Below are 13164 nucleotides of genomic sequence, written 5' to 3'. Positions count from 1 at the left end.
GATAGGGACTAGACCTGTGATTTCACTGACATAGGAGAAAATTCCCAAATGAGGAAATTCTTTTTACCATTGCACATTGGCGCTTTTTGAAAAAATCAGTTTAAAGTCTTAGTTGCCTAGAGCACTGAGAGATTTAGTGCAGATCACATGACCAGGATATGTGTGAGTAGGACATGAAACAGGTTTTCCTGTTTTTGAGGCCAGCTCTACTAAAGTATTGTAGTTCATAAAGTAAGGTAATGTAATTAAATAAATGATAAACTCAGATAAAAATGGATACCAATAACTAAAATAAAGAATACTGTAAATTATACTATACCATAGTATACTGTACTTATAATTAAACATACCATCAAATAAGGTAAAAATGGATACCAATAAAACAAATTAAGTAATTTGATTAAAGAAAATATCACAGTAAACTTACATTGAAAAAAATTGTGTTAAATATTAAAGATGTCCAGTATAAGAATTTTAATATAATTTTTACAGTACAAGAAGTGTATATGTGCACATATGTGTATGTATATATGTATGTATATATATGTGTATATATATAATTGAATTATAAATTTCAAATTAGTGGGATCTAAATTGATGCAGTTTTGCTCTTGTTGTGTGTTCAATCCATAGCTATTCTGTTTGTTCATGGATCTAGCTAAGGTTTTTGCTGTATCACTGAAAGAGAAATCAGTAGGTGATTATGTGGATTATATTTGTTTTTTGCTGATTTGGCAGAAGTACCTTTTCATTTAAGAATAAAATCTCTGTCGTATTAAATACTGTCATGTGTCTTAGGAAAAAATGGACATGTCATTTCAGTTTAAAGAGTGGGTATATAGTATAGGCATATATAAAGTCAGCTTGCTGTTGTATAGAAAGCTAGTCTTGGAGTCTGAAAGACCAGAGTTCAAATGACTCCATGATCCTGAGCAAATCACTTATTTTCTCACTGTTTCAAACAACTTTTCTGAGATTTTAAGTTGTATAGAAGGTGTTGATCTGTATTGGTAGGGGGAATTTCCTCATCAGGAGTTCCCTATACTATTGAAATCATATATCTGCACTGCCCCTCCCCCGCCAAAAGTTCATATACGTCAGGGGGGCAGTATAATACATATATATCAGTGATTTTTGGCCACAACTCTTGAAGATTACTTACTTACTGTCAGAAAAATTGTGATCTATTTTGGTAAATACCTATGCCATCAAAAAACTCAAATCCTTCATGGAATGAATTATGAATGTCTACGTATGTAGACACAAACATTATCCTTCTCATATATGCCTATACATCTTCCCTTCGCCTCCTTGCTCAATTCATCCATAAAAGCACAAAAAAAGCTCAATTTTTGCCCCCTTTGGACAAATCCAAAGCTCTGGAACAGTGATTCTTAACCTGAAATCCTTGAATGACCAAGGGGTGCATGAATAGATTTCAAGTTTTTGAATTTGGGTAGGAAAAAAAAGGTTACATCTTTATTGTAACCAGCTTCTAACTGTAATTTATCATTTCATTCAATTATTTTTTTTTTAAAAAGCACCATTATTCTACAGACTTTAGGTTCCCATAAGGGTCCATGACACAAAATAATTGACCTTCCTAAATATGAAACGTTGAAATATATCAGTTTACAGGCTGATAGAAAAAGTTTAGATTTCTTCATAGTAAGAATCAGTATACTGACATTATACATAGTAAGAATAGAATTCTATTTCTACTTTTCACTTAGTTCATTTACTCCACAAATTAATCAATCTCTAATTTCTTCCTTTGTCTGAATAGCTGCTTTTGATTTACTTCAGGTGTGCTAATATTGACTCTATTAAAAGTCTTTAATATTGGTAGAATATACCTTTTTGAGAGACCCAGTACTACATGGAATTTGCCAAGTTGTTGTTTTTTTGTTTTTTGTTTTTTAGTTTGCAGTGTATTTTATAAGAGTATCCTATGCAGTTATTCACAAGAAGGGAAATGAAGGTAATGATGTGAAGATGGAGGCAAAAGGAGATGGAGTTGGAAAGAAGGACTGAGATAATTATCATAGCTAACAGTTTTCAGATTTATAAAGTATATGTATGTTATTTTGGACTTCTCCTCACAGCATCCTTATGAAGTGTTCTAGACAGGAGTAATATTACCCTATAAGATGAGGAATCTTAGGCTCAATTATTTGTTCAATCAGTAACAGAATGGAGATTCAAATCCAGATCTTGAATACCTCTTAATCCGATGCTCTTCCCATTTACAATAGTAGCTGTACTCCACTCTGAAAAATAAATACTGATTATTTGAAATATAAATAATCTGAAAAAAGAAATACTGATGATTCTTTTCCATTAGGTTTATTCCAAAATGGTCCTAATAATTATAGCTTGGAGAAGAAGTGCAGACATAGTAAGAGTCTAAAACAATTGCAGTGAAAGCCTGTGGTACCACTTAATTCCACAATCAGTACCATGGACAGATTCACATGTGGCCCTTTGCTTGCCCTATTCCCCATGCCTTTAATGTTTTCCTTACCCACTCTAGACTTGCTTGATTCTGATTCATCCTTTAAACCCTTGACTAAAGACCATCTCTTTCATGAACTTTTCCCTTATTCCCTGGTGCATAATGAATCTTGGGCTACACATCGCCAATCTTTGTTTTGTATTTGGTCATGTAATTGTGTATGTTACCAGCTTTGTGTTTTATTCAATTTCTAGACTATAAACTGCATGAGGGCAAGGACTATGTGTTGTGAACTTTGTATCTGGTCTATTACTAGTACAATGCTCTATGTTCTGTAGATGCTTAATAAATACTTGGTGAATTAATAAAGAAAAAATTACTTTTTGGTATAAATACAAAGGAATATTTTCATTACTTCAGTTTCCATCCTGTTGTAGAGACTTGTTTAGAAAGAGTGGAAAGAGTTCTAGACTTGGAGACTTCAGATCTGAATTCTTGTCTTGCCTCAGTACTGTTGACCTGAAAACTTGGTTAGAGAGAAAAGGCAACAGGCTAAATGCATACATTTTATGATTTAATTAATTAATCAATTGATCAATTCCATATTAAAGACAACAGTAACATAATGCATTATGGAGCCAGAAATGTTCTGGCTACCCAGTGCAGAAATCTTCTGGCTTATATACATTTTGCCGTGAGAAGGGAACTTTCCTAGTTGAACAAATCATAAATTTAGTAAGACAAGACAATTAACAAAGTAATGTTGGTTGGGCCTTGCGATTCCAGGCTGTGTAAACATATGTCTCTGTGACATACAATAAGAAAATCCCACCAGGCTTCCTGTCCTAAACAGGTACTCAAAATAGCTGACACAGGAAAGGGTAAACAAAGTTTCAGTTGAAATTACGACCTAAGATGTCTGTATTTTCTTTACCATTAACATGCCATAATATAGTATGTGTCTATAGATAATAAGATATAAAGGAAAGTCCCATTATTCAAGATAGTGTCTTAGGTTAAAGGTCTCCTAAGGAATGTAGAGTCAGCCTTGGCTGGCTTTGTTGACATAGGAAGAGGCACCCTCTGAGTTTGCTTCAGAGAGAACAAAGAGATTATTCCAAAATTTTATATTAAACATTATCAGTACTGAGTAGCTGTGTGACCTTGAACATAACAATTCATCTCTCTCTGTCTCATATTCCTCCTCTATAAAACTGGGGTAGTTGTGAGCATCAAATTAGTTAATACATGTGAAACCCTATGCAAACCTTGAAGTTCTCAATAAATGTGAACTGTTATGATTATTTCTTCTTTCCTGCTGGAGTTGACAAATATTTAAAATCCTAAAAGATACTTCTGTGTTAGAGAAATGTCCAAAATCAAACATCTATAGAAATTGGTCCGCATGAGATGTTTTCATCAAGCAAGCAATTCATATTTTCATGGCATTACATTAATATTTTGTACCAGATGTGGAAATGTTGATTTTCAAAATCTCAGATATGCTAAAAAGACACAGTATATTGTTCTCCAAACTCATTTATTCTAGAATTCTTTTACAAAGTGAAACAGACTATTAGGTAAAATATATTGATAACCAAAAAGTATGCAGTCACTCAATTCTTTCCTGGGTTTCCTTCCAAAAAATATTTAAATGTTCTACCACCTTTCTGAAGCTGTGGTTGGGGAAAAACAAACACCCTTCGAGAAGAAAGGGGAAGGGAGTAAAATTTGATAGTGTTTGTAATTGAAAGCAAAAAAAGAAATTGCAGATTGAAAATAAAAATTCCTTGAAATTAAAGTCAGAAAGAGCATCGTGGTTTGAAAGGGGTTGATAAAAGCCTATCCACCCAGTATTCATTGACTCATTATTTCCTTAAATAATAGGGGGAAAATAAAAGAAAGACTATAGGAGAAGGGTCTTTTTTTCTTAAAAGAACCCTTTTGTGCTAATGGATTGTTTCTTTACACCTTAGAATAGAAACAAGTTGAAGCATGGACCTCACCTGAAAGTTTTTAGCTTTTTGCCTTTCTTTAGGCAGTTGGGATACAGGAAGTTTTCTGTTCTCTGTTTTACTGCCCTGCCTTGCCCCCAGCACCTTCTCCAGTACTCACTCTGTAGACACCAGGATCCTCTGGCACTTCTTTTGACCTTGACAAATTAACTGACTAGGAGACACTGAAATCACTTTTACTGAATAGATTCATCTTTGTACAGTTTCTTGCAGTTTAAAGACATCCTCAACCCTTTAAATTATAGTATATTTCCTGATTTTGTGTTAAACTTTTTGGGTTCTGAAAGTCTCAATATGGATAGCGCCACTACAACAGGATGGATCTTTCTTTACAGACATTTTTCAGAAGTTGTTCTCCAAGAAAACATAGCTGTGGGCTTTTCTTATTGTTAGACTTTGTTTTTTCCTTTCTTAGCAATGTCAGGTTGTTACTTAGATGTCATCAGGCTTCACTAGTATAAGGAAGACAGAAAACCATAATTTCTACACATGTTTGGAAGTTTTCTTGAAAGTAGTATTTGGTCTCCAGAGTGACTAACACAATAAACAAGGAGTTTTCTTATCAGCATAAATGTGCTAGAGATATTTATGTCTTATTTAGGTCTCTCTTAGTGAGGTTCCCAGCTTCTGGCTACATTTAAGTTGTCGTCAGTCCTCTGTTATGAGCTCATGAGTTATATCACAGGAGAGATCCGATTTTCTTATCTCATAATTTAACCAGGTATCAGAATAAATTGTTGAAGCTATCTCTTCAGCATTCATGCTATAGCTGGCATATTGAAAGCTCTGTGGGGAAGATGGCTGTTAAAAGGTCCCTCTCACTCCTGGCCGTGTTATACTGTCAGTACTCCATCCAGCACAATGAAGCTCCAGTGCTGTCATCTGCCTCACCTAGCTCCTTAGGTGAAGGACTCTCTGAACCCTGGATAGCAGGTGCCTGTGGCCACTTCAGAAGGAGATGGAATCAGCCTAAGCCTCTTCAAAGCAATACGCAGTAGTCGTTTTGCTCTGCCTTGTTCCCTGTGATAACCAGGCTAATTTTCCAAACTGAGTTTGGACTGAGAGCTCTGGCTTTCCACACTTTGGCTAATGTATCATTTTGTGACTTTGGTCTCAGACTTCTGGAACCTGTGCTTTGTGATCGTGTCCTGTTTATGACGTTTCCCTCTGTGTTTGTAAACAACAGGCTAGCCTGATTCCTCACAATTCTACCTCATACTCCCCATTCTAAACACATCTCTTTCCTTGAGTCTGCCAAAAGGTAGCTTGGATGCCTCATTGTGAATTCTGGTTCAGTAGCCTAAGTTCGTTGTATAGAGCACAAATCCTTGTCCCACCACATCAACCTTTTATGTGCCATCCTAGAGGCAGCTAAGTAAAGGATAGAGTGCTGAAGTAGGAGCCAGGAGCACCTGAATTCAAATCTGACCTCAGTCACTTATTAGCACTGTGACACTGGGCAAGTCTTCCTTAGTCTCCTCATCTGTGAAATGGAGATAATATCACCTACCTCCCAGGATTGTTATGAGTATAAAATGAGAATTCATTTTTGTAAAAGTGCTTTGCAAGCCTTAAAGTGCTATGTAATGCTAGCTCTTATTATTATTGCTTGACAATAACTTTTATTTAAAATATTTTTCCTTTTGGTGCAAGTATTAAGCATACTAGCTGCAAAGCTCAGTGCTCTATGGGATTAAAAAAATCCCCTGATATTCAATTCTCCATATTTTCAATGAATTCTAATTTTTCTATGTTTGTTCATGATATATTTGACTGAATTTTAAAAGATGAATGTGTGAAGCTAATCAAAATTAAGATATAAAATAATCAGTATAAATTCTTTTCCCTTGAGATAGCCCAGAGACCTTCACTTTATTTTGGTTTTGGTCCTCTCTGCCTTTCCCCTCTGAAATATGAGTGGTTGAAAACAATCTCTCTTATATGTATTCATCATTTAACAGTAAGCCTATATTTGCATAATATGAATCATCCTAGGGTGCTTTGCTTAAATAATGTTCATTCTCAGATATCTCTAATTGGTTACTCAAGATTACGAAAAGAGTTATTAGGAGAGACTGTGGAAGTGCCCATAGGTAGAGACCATGAATCCAGTAACCTTATCTGAAATATCATTTATAAATAGGAAAGGAAAGAGAAATTACGGTACCACGACCCACACCATCAGCTGTTCATAGCTTGAAGTTGATTCTGAATTTGAATGATTGAGAATTTCCCAACTCTCTTATGGTGACACCATCTTCATTTTGTTTGAACTTGGTTTGCATATCGTGCAATAGTGTGGCCTTGCCTTGAAGAAGCCTTTGTTCTTGCAGAACCTTGATCTATGCCTCCTCTCTGAGGAGGATATTTTAAACATGCATATTTACTCTACAGTAGACAGTGGCATTGTGGGCTCTCATGTTTGCGGTATTAAAAAGAACCAAAATTAACCTCTTGATAAACAATAAGAACCTAGAGATGAATTGTTCCTAGGCAATTATTGATACAAGACAACCTCATTTATACAGTCCTAGCCTATCTGAGTTTCTACTTTAGCCCACATCACTGTACAAATTTATCACTGTCTTTTTACAAGTAAGTACCACATACAAAGTGTTCCAGTAGTCTTTGTGCAGTTTTGAAGCTTAAATTGGGGCACCCTTTATTAAGCTTTTTGTGATGACAATGATCTCTCAAAACTTCCTACAGTTATCCATTATTTAATTAGCAGAACATCCCACAGTGGCTAATGTGAGTACTGTAATTTCCTAGTTGGACTCTTGGAAGGATGTCATGCATTAGAGCTGACCCATCCATTCAGAATACTCCCCTTGGCAGATTAGAAGGCAAACATTGAAGGAACTGCTAACAAATCATGTACTATTTATTGTCCAGCTCCCATGGATCTTGGAGAGCACCTTGATGAAGCTGCTCATTTTGATAGAAGAGGACGCAGTACCAGGGAAGTTCCATGGCTTGCCCAGTGTCGTGGAGCTCATGAGAGGGAAAGCTGCCACTCCTATATTTTTCATGTGATCATACTGCAGAGTCTGAGCCTTGATCCTGCTGTTTTAACCCAAATTGTGTGTAGGTTATGAAAGATTTATATACGATGCAGACACCAGTTAATTCCTGTAGTTAATGATTAACAAACAGCAGTACTCACTTTTATGTAGTGCTTTAAGGTTACAAAGTTCTTTTCTGTGTGGAATAGGCAGCTGATTAACCGTGGTGGTATCCAGCAAGCCTGTGCCATCTTCGTGGACTCGCCACATTTTTTAACTATCCCTGTTTTCCAGTTCTTAATTAATCTGGATACTCAAGATTACAGTGTCCTTTGAAACTGAAAATGTTCATAGCAATTAAACTACTTGTATTCACGCCCTCTAGAAAAATTTAAAACCTAGAAAAGTGCATCTTTGATCAATTACTTTGTAAAACACTTTTCACAGTCAACTTTTGAATTTTGTTTTGCAGGTTAGTGAATAATTTTGTTCTCTTGTTTTAGAAATAACTATGTAAAAGTTAATTGATATCTTTAGGGATTCTTCCCCTGGAGTAGGTAATCTGAAGGTTAATTTATTATCAAACAGCAGTGTCCCTCAAATGCAAAACATCCGATGTTTACCCATAGATGCCCTGATAGGCAATTCCTTTTTTCACAGTAGGGTAGGAATTTATTCTCTATGGATTTGTAAGTTAGAAATGATGCTAGACTTCTGAACCATTTTCACAGCATGCATTTTTCAAGTAGGGTTTTATTAAAGGTGCCGTGTCAGGCCTCATTTCAAATCTGTTTTGATTATTTTAATATTCTTCTGCAAACTCTTAGAGTTCTCTAACTAGTTCTAATCATTGGGAAACTGAGTTGTGAAAATAATTTCTAACTAATATTTGTTAAGAACTGACATTCCTTCTAAGATATTTTAAACTTTGTAATTGTAAGTAACTCTGCCCTAATTTTAAATGATTTCAGTTGTTGATATTTTAAAAAACACACTGTAAGATCACAGAATCAAGGAATGTCAAGGGCCATGTGAAAGCCATATGATAATAGTAGATGGATATTAAGTCAGAAAGAACTGAGATCAAATCTGACCTCTGAGCCTAGTTAGCTGTGTGAGTCTGGATAAATGACTTCACCTTGTAAGTTTCAGTTTCCTTACCTATAAAAAAAAGGTTAATGACACTTTTAGGATACACCTGGTAGGGCTGCTGTGGGGCTTTAATTAGATCATGTATGTAGATGAGTCTGACTGGCTCCAGGTGTGCCACTCTATCCACTGGGCCACCTTGCTGCCCACCACTATATATAGGCACTCTTTTCTGTATGAGCTTTACCAGAATAATTTCCATTGTTTTTGGACTGTATGGCTTCTGAGGTCCCTTTCAGCTCAGTGATTTTCAGAAATGAGCTGCTTCCACCATCCATTTACATGGAGAACCACTGTCATTTGCAGAATCATCAGGCTTCCTTTCCTTGAGGGTTGTTTGTGACATCTGTTCCTTCTTTGGGATATGCGGTCCATGGCCATAGCTGGCTTTTCAGAAGAGTAGTTCTGTGAGAAACATGGTGTAGTAATAAGAAAAGAGAAAGAAAATAAGCTTTTATACAGTACCTTCTGTGTACCAAACATTGTGCTAAGTGCTCTACAAATATCTCATTTGATCCTCACAAAAACTCTTTGAGGTTATTATTGTTGTTGTTGTATGGTCATTTTTCAGTTGTATCTGACTCTTTGTTAAGCCATTTGATGTTTTCTTGGCAAAGGTATTGAAAGGGTTTGCCATTTCCTTCTTCAACTCATTTTACAGAAAAGGAAACTTAGGCAAACAGGGTGAAGTGACTTGCCCAGGGTCAAGCTAGTAAGTGTCTGAGGCCAGATTTGAACTGAGGAAGATGAGTCTTCCTGACTTCAGGCCCATCACCCTATTCACTGTTGCACCAAGTTGCCTCTGATGGCATGTTTTTCTCATTTCCATGCCATGAGCTCTAATGAGTCTTTGATTCATTGCAGTTTGGCACAATCATAGGTTTTGCAGATAGCGTCATCCTCGTCTTTAGTCCAGGAGGGCTTACTTCTTTCTTCCCAGATTGAATTAATTATTGCAGTGGTCCCAGCAATAGCTGACCCTTTGGGCATTTCCCAGCTATCCTCCATTGTTTGGTGCCATATTTCTTAGCCATTTAATCACCTTTTAATCTTCTTTAGTCTGAGTAAGACCAGAAGTCTTAAAAAGGCTTTGGGCCCATTGAACCTCATATTTTGGTTTATGAAGTAGCTTGTCAAGAACTACTGATGTTGCTTCCTAAATTTGCACTGTTAATCCTTTTCATGAGACTATTTGATGTTGTTCTTGTCATCTCTTTGCTCTTACAAGATTGAAACCACATAGTAAAAGACAGCTTCCTTTACTCATTACTGTTGATGAGCCATCCTTGAATATTACTCTAAGCAATGTAATGGAGAAGAAAAAAGACTTGCTAGATTAAAGTTTGGTCTAATTCATAGTCTTAGTTTACCACTTGGAGGAGGCGAAAGCACTTGATAGACACAAGTATGTTGCTTTCACCTAATGAAGTCCTCTCTTACGTAGAGGTTCTAAAATAGGCATGTAAACTGAAAATCCCACATAGTTAAAACAACCCTGAAAATTGCTTCAGCTACCTGGAAGGGCAATGCAATATCTTTAAACACGGTCTAATAATATTAGTAGACAAAAACAGACTAGAGTCTCTTTTTAAAAAAGTCAGTTTCTCTTTTAAAAAAGGAAATGAATCTGAAATAGTTGCTATAGAAACACAATCACAGAATCCCAAAATGTGAGAATTGGAAGGGGCTTCATTGTCCATTTAGTTCAACCCACACAAAAAATCCCCAGTATGACATACCAAACAAGTGGTCATCCAGTCTTTATTTGGAGATCTCCAGGAAGGACCATTCTGATTTTTAGGAAGTATTTACTAACAGACCTAAATTTGGTGTGTGTGTGTGTGTGTGTGTGTGTGTGTGTGTGTGTGTGTGTGTGTGTGTGTGTGTGCGCTGCTCCTGGTTTTTCCTTCTTGGGCCAAATCCAAGTCCAATCTTTCCTGTACTTGACAGTTCTTCAAATATTTGAAATAGCTATCAACCCCCATCTTCTCTCCCATTCCCACTGAGTCTTCCCTTCTTCAGTTTACCAATGTCCTTAAACTAGAATTGAACACAGTTTCCAGATGAAGTCTGAGGAAAACAGACAATAGTCAGATGATCACCTCTCTTTTCATGGAACTTGGACCCTTTTTTAATGTAGCCCAGGACTACATTTGCTTTTGTGCCAGCTGCCTCACAGTACTGAACTTGCAATCTACTTAATCCCCAGATCTCCTTCAGAACAACTGTAGTATGAACAGCTGTAGTATAATTGTGCCTCCCTCCCCTTATGCTTGAAAGTTACTCTTTTTTGCACTCAAATGCAAGACTTTTGTTATTTATTTCTATTCCATTTCTTTTTATTACAGTCAGTCGAAATACTTGAGCCTTTCAGGATCCTTTTGGTCCTGATTTAGTGATCCAATGTGTTCTATCCCTTCCATTTAACTTTTATCTGTTGATGAGCACACCATTTATGCCTCTCTTCAAAAAGGCCTTCTGTAGATTTAAACAGCTGAATGTAAATTTTATTTTCTATCAGAGTCACGCAAATGAGCTGCTGATCCTCAATTCCAGTACAACAAAAATGAAAACAGACAAAGATTTAGCTAGTAGGAGAAGTGGTGATTGGGGAGAAGAATCTCTTGAAAGGTCTTCATACATAACAATGATAATGTTTGAAGGTGATTATATGACTCTATAACTATTTCTTCTTTCATTTCATCATGGAGCTGGAGAGGACACAAACACAAGGAAATCAAAGGAAATGTACCAGTTCTACCACCCTAAACAGAATGAATAGACTTTTGTAGGTATGATGATGAAATTCTCGAACCCCACTTTGAGTGCCAAGATGCCTGAACTACAAAGGATAATGAAAACTGAGGCTGAGAGACAGTATTTTTGAGTCTTCTTTCTCTGGCTCAGAAGCATATGCTCATTGAGTCAAATGGTGTTCCAGGACTGTTTAAATCCTCTCCCCATTTCTCCCTCTCTTTCACCTTCCCCTCTCTCCCTTCTCTCTCTCTCCCTTCTCTCTCTCTCTCTCTCTTTCTCTCTCTCTCTCCCTCCCTCCCCCTCTCCCCTCTCCTTTTCTCTTTCTCTCATTTGTCTTTTCTTTTCCTTTCTTCCTTTTTTCTTCCCCTGTTAGCACTTTTCTCCCCCTTTTTTCCCCCCTTGTCTTCCTTCCCCTTTCCTCACTTTTTTCTCATTCTTAAATACCTATATTTGAGTGCCTATAAGTCAACTGTGGGTGCATTTTAACTCCTTTGTAATATATCCTTTTTAGTTAGCTAAGGGATGGAAACACTTAGCAAGAGAAAAGATTGAGGTGAAGTAACCAGACCAAACTTTCCTTATCAGGGCTTTTACAAAACCATTTCAGTCTGGTTTCTTTGCTTTAGAATTCTATTTGCTATGTCTGTCATCTTATAAGTCACTTCAATTAAATAGATTAGGCAGCTACCCATTTAAAGAGGAATGCTGAATCAAAGTTTATATACTGTATAATTTTGCTAGGACCTGGCCATCTTTTCTGCTTTTAGATATTTTAAATCCTTAGTCTTTGAGGGAAAGATTAAAAATAGAAGATGCCGAAGCAATATGCTCTATCCACAGGAGCTCTTAGAGAAGAAATTTAGAACATTTTTAGCTGGCAGATTGTTTATTATGCAAATCCACTTAAAATATCACTTGGTTGTATTGCTATGTGACCCTTATAAAGAATTAGAAATTGGAAGAGTACTAAGCACTGAAGTAAAATCTAGATAGCACCCATTTCTTTTCCGTTAAGTGGAAGCAAAGAATCTTTTATTTCATATTTATCAAGCCTCCAGCTTGATTAATAAATACATAAAATAAAAATATATAAATGTATGCATTGGGAAAAAATCTAGCTGAAACTTTTCAAATACTTCATTGGCTCTCTTTCACTCTGAATCTCCAGGCTTGTCCACGAAAGTCATCAGCATTAGAGACCATTCCTCACCTTAATCTTTTTTTTATTAAAATATTTTATTTGTTTTCAGCGTTCTACAATCACTTCCGTATATCTTAGATTTTTTCCTCTCCCTCCTCCTCCTTCCCCCCTCCCTCACCACTCCCTCCCTGAGACAGCATACAGTCTTATATAGTTCTACAATACATTCCTATTAAATACACTTTCACCTTAATCATATTGCATAGAAGAATTAAAATGAATGGGAGAAACCGTGAAACAAATCAAAACAAAACATAACACAAGAGAAAATGGTCTGCTTCATTCTGTGATACAATTCCATAGTTTTTTCTCTGGATGTGGAAAGCATTTTGCCTCGAGTCCATTAGGAATTTTTTAAGTCCTTGCATTGCAATGAAGTACTAAGTCTACCAGAAAAATTCCTTGAACACTGTGGTAGTTGCTATGTACAAAGTTCTCCTGGTTCTGCCCCTTTCACTCAGCATCAGTTCATGTAAGTTTTTCCAGGCTTCTCTGAAGTCTTCTATTCATCATTTCTTATAGCACGATAGTATTCCATTACATTCATATACCACAGTTTGTTCAACCATTCCCCAATTGATG

At 36.3% G+C, this 13164-nt stretch overlaps 1 protein-coding gene across 10 annotated transcripts in view; it reads left to right on the top strand.

Annotated features, from left to right (window-relative positions):
* The window catches only part of RABGAP1L (RAB GTPase activating protein 1 like), a 686444-nt gene that overhangs the window by 436582 nt on the left and 236698 nt on the right, over positions 1–13164 (top strand). The window lies entirely within an intron of this gene.

Source organism: Notamacropus eugenii, chromosome 2 (genome assembly GCF_028372415.1).
Source record: "Notamacropus eugenii isolate mMacEug1 chromosome 2, mMacEug1.pri_v2, whole genome shotgun sequence".
NCBI lineage: Eukaryota > Metazoa > Chordata > Mammalia > Diprotodontia > Macropodidae > Notamacropus > Notamacropus eugenii.
This window is presented reverse-complemented; position numbering and strand designations above follow the sequence as displayed.